This window comes from Arachis hypogaea, chromosome 11 (assembly GCF_003086295.3).
Source record: "Arachis hypogaea cultivar Tifrunner chromosome 11, arahy.Tifrunner.gnm2.J5K5, whole genome shotgun sequence".
NCBI classification, from domain to species: domain Eukaryota; kingdom Viridiplantae; phylum Streptophyta; class Magnoliopsida; order Fabales; family Fabaceae; genus Arachis; species Arachis hypogaea.
This window is the reverse complement of record NC_092046.1, coordinates 60,174,079-60,185,585: the sequence shown is the minus strand read 5'-3', so window position 1 is coordinate 60,185,585 and position 11,507 is coordinate 60,174,079. Positions and strand designations below refer to the sequence as shown.

At 38.4% G+C, this 11,507-nt stretch overlaps 1 non-coding gene across 1 annotated transcript; it reads right to left on the bottom strand.

Annotated features, from left to right (window-relative positions):
* Nucleotides 1-7,638: 7,638 nt before the first annotated feature.
* On the bottom strand, nucleotides 7,639-7,746 carry LOC112724377 (small nucleolar RNA R71). The gene has a single exon (XR_003163542.1). It is a non-coding gene; the product is annotated as a small nucleolar RNA R71 (small nucleolar RNA).
* Nucleotides 7,747-11,507: the final 3,761 nt, after the last annotated feature.

Sequence of the window (11,507 nt, the reverse complement as noted above, 5' to 3'; positions counted from 1 at the left end):
AATTTTTTAGAACATATCTATTTAAGTTTTTTATGACTTATGAATTTTTTTTGAAAATTCTAGATTTTTCTCTATTTTCCTTTTACTTTCTCCCATGATCTCACAAAAGAAAACTGTTGAGAGTGATTTATTTTACCTTTTTGTCATTGTTCTTTTATGAAAATAACATTCACTTATAATTTTTTGGATAATGGTCTTTTAATATTTAAAATTATTTTATTTAATTTTGGATTAAGTACGATTTTAATCTCTAACGTAGAAGCCAAAATTTTTTTTCGTCCCCAAATTTATTTTGCAAACAAAATCGTTCCCAAAGTTCATGTTGGTTTTGAAATAGTCCCTCGGACAATTATGCCCCTCAGTTCGTTACTATCCGTTATTAATTTTTTATCGAACAACAACAACAACAACAACAACAACAACAACAACAACAACAATAATAATAATAAAGGGATCGTTGTGGATAAAGGAGAAGATGATCGTCTTCTTCGAAAGCTCAGAGGAAGGAAGCAGCGCTCGAGTTCAACGAAGCAGAGGAAGGGCTTAGAAACGCATTCTGTGAACCTCAACAATAAAAGACAACCCATACCGACGATTTTGGGGTTGCATATACTATGAGGTATTTTGTTGTTTCCATTTTGTGAGCATGAGATTTGGCATCTAGGTTTGTTTCATCTAAGAATTTCTGGGTTGTGATAGGTTCAAGATGCTTGTGATTTCTTTTAGTGAGAAGGCCCGGAAGCTGGAGAAGCGCAGCAGGATACTGAAATTGCAAGAAGCAGGAAGAAAATTACAACCTTGAAGACAAGGTTAAAGGATGTAGAATGGAAGCTGAGGATTGTAGCTACTTTAGGGATTGTTGGGTGGATTGGATTTTTGTATTTGTTGCTACAAAATCCACACAAGTTAAGGCAACCATATAGAATGTACTTAAATTGCAGATGATTAGTTAGTCAATTTTAGATTTTTATTCTATTCTTTTGGTAAATTGATAGGAAAACTTGTCATGTTACAATGGATTTTTTTGATGTATCATTTGTGAACCTGTTTGAATGTATGAACGAAAGTGTTGTGTTAGTTTTCAAGCTTAAATCAGAAGATCTGTGTTGCAATACTTTAAAGTAGATATCTTTGCATTTGGTAAGGACATAATGAATTAAAGGCCAAATTCAATTCAAGGAAACTTAAAACATTGACAATTCAACTCATGCATAACACAATTCATAAGCCAAAAAGGCCAATTACAACATTAAAGATGTCACTTAAACGAAAAATACAGACCAACAGTGTGCATAAACATAGTTCAAAACACTTAACCACCTAAAACAAAATAACAAAATAATATTTTTTGAGGCTTAGTGACACAGACATAACAGTCAAATCATAACAAGCCACATCTAAAGATTTTCCCATGTACTAGGAGGTAATTTTGTCATTAGCTTCAGTTTCTGCAAAAGGACATGTGGTGCACCAGTTTGGATGACAGAAAAATGCCTATTTCTCACAGTTGGCTGACTGTGTGAATCCTTCTTGCTGGTGGAGGATGCTGTGGCACTTCTCTTCTTGCCCAATGGTTGGGTTGAAGGAGCTTTAGGGTTGGACTGAGCTGGTGCAACCCCTGAATTTTTAGGCTGGATCTTGGGCTGGGTTGAAACATCATTGGGCTTAGCTGTTGATTTTTTGGGCCTAGTTGCTAGTTTCTTGGACTGACTTATTGGAGGGTTGGGTTGTGAGCATGAATTCCTTCTAAGTGTTCCTCTTTGAACTGTTTGGCCAAGGGGTTGTGAGCATGAAACCTTCCAACCTCTCTTAGGACCCTTGCTAGCTTGTTGGTTTGCAGATTGGACCTATGAGAAAAATTAAAATTTGATAACATGAATCACAATTTAATAAATAACAATATATATACCAATCTAAACCCTAAAATAAATTGGCACATACCCTCTTCTTAGGCTTTGTGTAGCCTCCCTTCTTGTGTCCTACAGTACCACAATTAGAGCATCTTTATATTTGGCCCCCACGGGAGAGGTGAGTCTGGCTTCTGTTATCCTCATCTTCAGGTCCTTGCTTCCTCTTTTTCACTGGTCTGTGACTTGGCCTCCTATATGGTGGTGGCATGACATCATCATACTGAGTTCTCTCCTACAGATTTGGCCCGTTCAGAGGATGTATCACTTCCTGGTAGCACCTCAGGTAAGCATCCTTTTTGTAGTAGTCATCCATAAATGACTTCAAGTCCAGCCCCTTAGAGATGATGCAGCTGATGGCATGAGGACAAGGTAGCCCGCTCATCTGCGACCTCCTGCAAGAACATTCAGAAGCAGACAGATCCACAACAAACTTGTCTAACCCACACATCACTTCATACTTACTAACAGCTGACCAATATGGTCTCCAGTCCCTAGCAAACTTTGCCCTTTTCTCTAATTTCTTCCTAATTATTGGTATGATGTTACCCTGGTACAGTTGAATCCTATCTCTATTGGCAGCCCATCTAGTCATTAGATACAACCTAATGTCCTCTAACATAGTCACAATTGGTTTTTCTCTAACCTCAACTATGACAGCATTAAAACTTTCACTCATGTTGTTAATAAGGGAATCACATTTTGAATGAAATGTAAATCAAGAATGGGACCAGAACCTGGGTGGAATGCTGTTCAAGTGTCAAAATGCACCCTCATTCTTGAGCCTCAATGATTTCATCTCCTTCTCCCAATCTTTCTAATGCGTTGACTTGGCACACTTCCACATTTGGTTCTTCAGCTCCAATCCAGGGAATTTCTTCCTAAAATTGTTATACAGATGCCTCACGCAATATCATTTGTCCACCCCTGGAATGACCTCCTCAAAAGCTGGTAACAAGCCCTGCAATAGGAAGGTGAGCATGCCAATGTTAGTCCAGTATTAACAAATTTCTTATTGCCCAAAACCAATGTCAAATTAATCATTACCTATTGCTGATCAGACATGGATGTGCATCTTCCAATTTTTTCTGGACCCAAATCGTCAGCAAGATGTCGCAGAAACCAAACCCAGAAGTCATTTGTCTCAGCTTCAACCACCGCATAAGCAATCGGAAGGATCTGATCATTGGGGTCTCCTCCTATTGCAGTCAATAACTGGCCACTCTGAAGAGTCTTAAAGAAGTACCCGTCCAAACTAATAGAGGGTCTACAATGTTGGAAGCTCTTCTTGCATGCATCGAAGCAGACATACAGTCTCTGAAATACACAATAATTCATCAACTCTGGGTTTTGGATCTCCTGGGAAAAATCTGGGAACCGAATTACTTTTAGGATAACCGATGAACCTAGATTTGCCCTTAGAAGCTCAGCACAGTAATCATTAATTCTTTTATACTGCTCCCTAAATGCACCCTGAATCTAGCTTAGTGCCTCTTGCTTTATTTTGGCTGCCATGGATTTGGTCACAGTGAGATTCCATTTCTTGTGTGCCTTTGCCACCAACTCCTTTATTTTGATTCTAGGATTAGACTCTACCTTTGATGAGCGGATAATTTATACGCTTTTTGGCATTGTTTTTAGTATGTTTTTAGTAGGATCTAGTTACTTTTAGGGATGTTTTTATTAGTTTTTATGTTAAATTCACATTTCTGGACTTTACTATGAGTTTGTATGTTTTTCTGTGATTTCAGGTATTTTCTGGCTGAAATTGAGGGACTTGAGCAAAAATCAGATTCAGAGGCTGAAGAAGGACTGCTGATGCTGTTGGATTCTGACCTTCCTGCACTCAAAGTGGATTTTCTGGAGCTACAAAACTCAAAATGGTGCGCTTCCAATTGCGTTGGAAAGTAGACATCCAGAGCTTTCCAGAAATATATAATAGTCCATACTTTGGCCGAGTTTAGACGACGCAAATGGGTGTTGAACGCCAGTTCTATGCTGCAGTCTCGAGTTAAACGCCAAAAACACGTCACAAGCCAGAGTTGAATGCCAGAAATACGTTACAAACTGGCGTTCAACTCCAAAAGAAGCCTCTGCACGTGGAAAGCTAAAGCTCAGCCCAAGCACACACCAAGTGGGCCCCGGAAGTGGATTTATGCATCAATTACTTACTTCTGTAAACCCTAGTAACTAGTTTAGTATAAATAGGACTTTTTACTATTGTATTTTCATCTTGGGATGTCTAGTTCTTAGATCATGGGGGCTGGCCATTCGGCCATGCCTGAACCTTTCACTTATGTATTTTTAACGGTAGAGTTTCTACACTCCATAGATTAAGGTGTGGAGCTCTGTTGTTCCTCATGAATTAATGCAAAGTACTACTGTTTTTCTATTCAATTCAACTTATTCTGCTTCTAAGATATTCATTTGCACTTCAATATGAATGTGATGAACGTGACAATCATCATCATTCCCCCACGAACGCGTGCCTGACAACCACTTCCGTTCCACCTTAGATTGGATGATTATCTCTTGGATCTCTTAATCAGAGTCTTTGTGGTATAAGCTAGATTGATGGCGGCATTCATGAGAATCCAGAAAGTTTAAACCTTATTTGTGGTATTCCGAGTAGGATTCTGGGATTGAATGACTGTGACGAACTTCAAACTCGCGAGTGCTGGGCGTAGTGACAGATGCAAAAGGAGGGTGAATCCTATTCCAGTATGATCGAGAACCTCAGATGATTAGCCGTGCCGTGACAAAGCATTTGGACCATTTTCACAAGAGGATGGGATGCAGCCATGGACCACGGTGATGCCTCCAGATGATTAGCCATGCAGTGACAGCGCATCGGACCATTTTCACAGAGAGGATGAAAAGTAGCCATTGACAATGGTGATGTCCTTACATAAAGCCAGCCATGGAAAGGAGTAGGACTGATTGGATGAAGACAGCAGGAAAGCAGAAGTTCAGAGGGACGAAAGCATCTCTATACGCCTATCTAAAATTCTCACCAATGATATACATAAGTATTTCTATCTTTATTTTCTGTCTATTTATTATTTATTTTCGAAAACTCCATAATCAATTATTATCCGCCTGACTGAGATTTACAAGATGACCATGGCTTGCTTCATACCAACAATCTCCGTGGGATCGACCCTTACTCACGTAAGGTTTTATTACTTGGACGACCCAGTGCACTTGCTGGTTAGTTGTATTGAAGTTGTGAATGAAAAACGATTTATTAAGACGTGCGTACAGAGTTTTTGGTGCCGTTTCCTGAGATCACAATTTCGTGCACCAAGTTTTTGGCGCCGTTGCCGGGGATTGTTTGAGTTTGGACAACTAACGGTTCATCTTGTTGCTCAGATTAGGTAATTTTCTTTTTGTTTTATTTTCAAAAATTTTTCAAAAATCTTTAAAAAAAATTTCTCCTTCATTTTCAAAAAAGAAAAAAATAAAAAATTCTTTTCAAAAATTGTTATTATGTTCTTCAGAATTTTTAAGAATAAATTCTAGTGTTTCATGAAGCATGTTGAAGCCTGACTGGCTGTAAAGCCATGTCTAAATTCATTTGGACTGGGGCTTCCAACCCATCATTATCAAGAGCAAGCTAGTTGTTGCTAATCCACCTGCTGCTGTTCCAGATCCAAAAGATTTACATGCTAAAGCTTGACTGGCTATTAAGCCATGTCTAACCCTTAGATTGGAGCTTTAGACTAAGAGTATAAGATTCCTGGAATTCATATTAAAAATTTTGGAATCCTTATTTTCCTTTTTCAAATTAATTTTCGAAAAATACAAAAAAAATTAGAAAATCATAAAAATCAAAAAAATATTTTGTGTTTCTTGTTTGAGTCTTGAGTCAGATTTTAAGTTTGGTGTCAATTGCATGTTCATCTTGCATTTTTTGAAAAAAAAAAAAAGCATGCATTCATAGTGTTCTTCATGATCTTCAAGTTGTTCTTGATAAAACCTTCTTGATTGATTTTCATATCATATTGTTTTGTATTGTATGGTGTTTTTCATATGCATTCTTGAATTCTTAGTGTCTAAGCATTAAAGATTTCTAAGTTTGGTGTCTTGCATGTTTTCTTTGCATAAAAAAATTTTTAAAAATAAGTTCTTGGTGTTCATCTTGATCTTCAAAGTGTTCTTGGTGTTCATCTTGACATTCATAGCATTCTTGCATGCATTCATTGTTTTGATCCAAAATTTTCATGCATTGAGTCTTTTTCATATTTTTCTCTTTCATCATTAAAAATTCAAAAATTAAAAAATATCTTTCCCTTTTTCACTCATAAATTTCGAAAATTTGAGTTGACTTTTTCAAAAATTTTTAAAACTTAGTTGTTTCTTATGAGTCAAATCAAATTTTCAATTTTAAAAAAAAATCTTATCTTTTTCAAAATCTTTTTCAAAAATCAAATCTTTTTCTTATCTTTATCACATAATTTTCGAAAATAACATTATCAATTAATGTTTTGATTAAAAAATTTTAAGTTTATTACTTACTTGTTAAGAAAGATTCAAACTTTAAGTTCTAGAATCATATTTTGTGATTTCTCGTGAATCAAGTCATTAACTGTGATTTTAAAAATCAAATCTTTTTCAAAACTAATTTCAATCATATCTTTTCAAAAATATCTTTCTATCTTATCTTTTTCAAAATCATATCTTTTCCATCATATCTTTTTAAAAATCTTATCTTTTTCAAAAATTTGATTTTAAAATATCCCTTCTAACTTCTTATCTTCTTATCTTTTCAAAATTGATTTTCAAAATTTGTTTCAACTAACTAACTAACTTTTTGTTTGTTTCTTATCTTTTTCAAAACTACCTAACTAACCCTCTCTCTCTAATTTTCGAAAATATCTCCCTCTTTTTCAAAAATTCTTTTTAATTAACTAATTGTTTCAAAATTCAATTTTAATTTAATTCTTCTTTTAATTTTCGAAAATCACTAACCATTTTTCAAAAATAATTTCGAAAATTCTCTTTCTCTCTCATCTCATTCTATTTATTTATTCATCTACTAACACCTTTCTTCATCTCACATATCTGCTCTCCTCACCCTTGTGTTTCTTTCCTTACATTACATTCTTTTCTTCTTCTTTTCTTCTACTCACACAGGGACCTCTATACTGTGATAAAAAGGATCCCTATTATTATTTTTCTGTTCCCTCTTTTTCATATGAGCAGGAGCAAGGACAAGAATATTCTTGTTGAAGCAGATCCAGAACCTGAAAGGACTCTGAAGAGAAAACTAAGAGAAGCTAAATTACAACAATCCAGCAAGCACCTTTCAGAAATTTTCGAACAGGAAGAGGAGATGGCAGCCGAAAATAATAATAATGCAAGGAGGATGCTTGGTGACTTTACTGCACCTAATTCCAATTTACATGGAAGAAGCATCTCCATCCCCACCATTGGAGCAAACAATTTTGAGCTGAAACCTCAATTAGTTTCTCTGATGCAGCAGAACTGCAAGTTTCATGGACTTCCATCTGAAGATCCTTTTCAGTTCTTAACTGAATTCTTGCAGATATGTGATACTGTTAAGACTAATGGAGTAGATCCTGAAGTGTACAGGCTCATGCTTTTCCCTTTTGCTGTAAGAGACAGAGTTAGAGTGTGGTTGGACTCTCAACCCAAAGATAGCCTGAACTCTTGGGATAAGCTGGTCAAGGCTTTCTTAGCCAAGTTCTTTTCTCCTCAAAAGCTGAGTAAGCTTAGAGTGGATGTTCAAACCTTCAGACAGAAAGAAGGTGAATCCCTCTATGAAGCTTGGGAGAGATATAAGAAACTGACCAAAAAGTGTCCTTCTGACATGCTTTCAGAATGGACCATCCTGGATATATTCTATGATGGTTTGTCTGAATTAGCTAAGATGTCATTGGATACTTCTGCAGGTGGATCCATTCACCTAAAGAAAACGCCTGCAGAAGCTCAAGAACTCATTGGCATGGTTGCTAATAACCAATTCATGTACACTTCTGAGAGGAATCCTGTGAGTAATGGGACGCCTCAGAAGAAGGGAGTTCTTGAAATTGATACTCTGAATACCATATTGACTCAGAACAAAATATTGACTCAGCAAGTCAATATGATTTCTCAGAGTCTGAATGGAATGCAAGCTGCATCCAACAGTACTCAAGAGGCATCTTCTGAAGAAGAAGCTTATGATCCTGAGAACCTTGCAATAGCAGAGGTGAATTACATGGGTGAACCATATGGAAACACCTATAACCCCTCATGGAGAAATCACCCAAATCTCTCATGGAAGGATCAAAAGCCTCAACAAGGCTTTAATAATGGTGGAAGAAACAGGTTTAGCAATAGCAAGCCTTTTCCATCATCCACTCAGCAACAGACAGAGAACTCTGAACAAAATACTTCTAATTTAGCAAACTTAGTCTTTGATCTATCTAAGGCCACTGTGAGTTTCATGAATGAAACAAGGTCCTCCACTAGAAATTTGGAAGCACAAGTGGGCCAGCTGAGTAAAAGAGTCACTGAAATCCCTCCTAGTACTCTCCCAAGCAATACAGAAGAAAATCCAAAAGGAGAGTGCAAGGCCATTGAAATGACCATCATGGCCGAAACCACAAAAGAGGAGGAGGACGTGAATCCCAAGGAGAAAGACCTCCTGGGACGTCCAGTGATCAATAAGGAGTTTCCCTTTGAGGAACCAAAGGAATCTGAGGCTCAACTAGAGACCATAGAGATTCCATTAAACCTCCTTATGCCATTCATGAGCTCTGATGAGTATTCCTCTTCTGAAGAGAATGAGGATGTTACTAAGGAGCAAGTTACCAAGTACCTTGGTGCAATCATGAAGCTGAATGCCAAATTATTTGGTATTGAGACTTGGGAAGATGAACCTCCCTTGTTCACCAATGAACTGAGTGATCTGGATCAACTGACATTGCCTCAGAAGAAACAGGATCCTGGAAAGTTCCTAATACCTTGTACCATAGGTACAATGATCTTTGAAAAGGCTCTGTGTGACCTTGGTTCAGGAATAAACCTCATGCCCCTCTCTGTAATAGAGAAACTGGGAATCTTTGGGATGCAAGCTGCTAAAATCTCATTAGAGATGGCAGACAATTCAAGAAATCAGGCTTATGGACAAGTAGAGGACGTGTTAGTAAAGGTTGAAGGCCTTTACATCCCTGCTGATTTTATAGTCCTAGATACTGGGAAGGATGAGGATGAATCCATCATCCTTGGAAGACCCTTCCTAGCCACAGCAAGAGCTGTGATTGATGTTGATAGAGGCGAACTAGTCCTTCAATTGAATGAGGACTCCCTTGTGTTTAAAACTCAAGGTCATCCTTCTGTAAACATGGAAAAGAGGCACAGTAAGTTTCTCTCAAAACAGAGTCAACCAGAGCCCCCACAGTCAAACTCTAAGTTTGGTGTTGAACTCCCATATCCAAACTCTAAGTTTGGTGTTGGGGAGTCTCAACAATGCTCTGAACATCTGTGAGGTTCCATGAGAGCCCACTGTCAAGCTATTGACATTAAAGAAGCGCTTGTTGGGAGGCAACCCAATTTTTATTTATCTAATTTTATTTTTATTGTTATTTCATGTTTTATTAGGTTCATGATCATGTGGAGTCACAAAATAAATATAAAAATTGAAAACAGAATCAAAAACAGCAGAAGAAAAATCACACCTTGGAGGAGGATCTCATTGGCGTTTAAACGCCAGTAAGGAGCATCTGTCTGGCGTTCAACGCCAGAACAGAGCTTGTTTCTGGCGTTGAACGCCAGAAACAAGCAACATCCTGGCGCTCAGACGCCAGAAATGCACACTGAAGAAAAAGCTGGCGCTGAACGCCAGAAACAAGCATCTGGCTGGCGTTCAACGCCAGAATTGCATGCAAAGGCATTTTACATGCCTAATGGGTGCAGGGATGCAAATCCTTGACACCTCAGGATTTGTGGACCCCATAGGATCAACTCAGCATCTGTGGACCCCACAGGATCCCCACCTACCACAACTCACTCTCTTCCCTCTTCTCAATGTTCATCCTCTCTTCCCAATAAACACTCTTCCCCAAAACTCTTCACCAATCACCTCAATCTCTCTTCCCTATCACCACTCACATCCATCCACTCTTCCCCATAAACCTACCTCATAAACTCCACCTACCTTCAAAATTCAAAATCAATTTCCCACCCAAACCCACCCATATGGCCGAACCTTAACACCCTCCCTTCCCTATATAAAGCCCTCCATTCTTCTTCATTTTCACACAACACAACCCTCTCTTCTCTTCTTGGCCGAATACACCTCTCCCTCCTCTCCTCCATATTTTCTTCTTCTTCTTCATCTATTCTTTGTTATCTTGCTCGAGGGCGAGAAATATTCTAAGTTTGGTGTGGTAAAAGTATAAGCTTTTTGTTTTTCCATTACCATTGATGGCACCCAAGACCGGAGAATCCTCTAGAAAAGGGAAAGGGAAGACAAAAGCTTCCACCTCCGAGTCATGGGAGATGGAAAGATTCATCTCCAAAGCTCATCAAGACCACTTCTATGATGTTGTGGCCAGGAAGAAGGTGATCTCCAAGGTCCCTTTCAAACTCAAGAGAAATGAGTATCCAGAGATCCGACATGAGATCCATAGAAGAGGTTGGGAAGTTCTAACAAACCCCATCCAACAAGTCGGAACTCTAATGGTTCAAGAGTTCTATGCTAATGCATGGATCACAAAGAACCATGATCAAAGTAAGAACCCGAACCTAAAGAATTATCTCACCATGGTTCGGGGGAATTACTTAAATTTTAGTCCGGAAAATGTAAGGTTGGCGTTCAACTTGCCAATGATGGAAGAGAACGCATGCCCCTACACAAGGAGAGTCAACTTTGATCAAAGGTTGGACCAAGTCCTCATGAACATATGTGTGGAAGGAGCTCAATGAAAGATTGACTCAAAAGGCAAACCGGTTCAACTGAGAAGACTGGACCTTAAGCCTATAGCTAGAGGATGGTTAGAGTTCATTCAACGCTCAATCATTCCCACTAGCAACCGGTCTGAAGTTACTATAGACCGAGCCATCATGATCCATAGCATCATGATTGGAGAAGAGGTGGAGGTTCATGAGATTATACCTCAAGAACTCTACAAGGTGGCTAACAAGTCCTCCACTATGGCAAGGTTAGCTTTTCCTCACCTCATTTTCCATCTATGCAATTCGGCTGGGATTGACATAGAAGGAGACATTCCCATTGAGGAAGAGAAGCCCATCACTAAGAAAAGGATGGAGCAAACAAGAGAACCCATTCATGGAGCTCAAGAGACGCATGAAGCTCATCACCATGAGATCCTGGAGATGCCTCAAATGCATTTTCCTCCACAAAACTATTGGGAGCAAATCAACACCTCCCTAGGAGAATTAAGTTCCAATATGGGACAATTAAGGGTGGAACATCAAGAGCACTCCATCATCCTTCATGAAATTAGAGAAGATCAAAAAGCAATGAGGGAGGAGCCACAAAGACAAGGAAGAGACATAGAAGAGCTCAAGGACATCATTGGTTCCTCAAGAAGGAAACGCCACCATCACTAAGGTGGATTCATTCCTTGT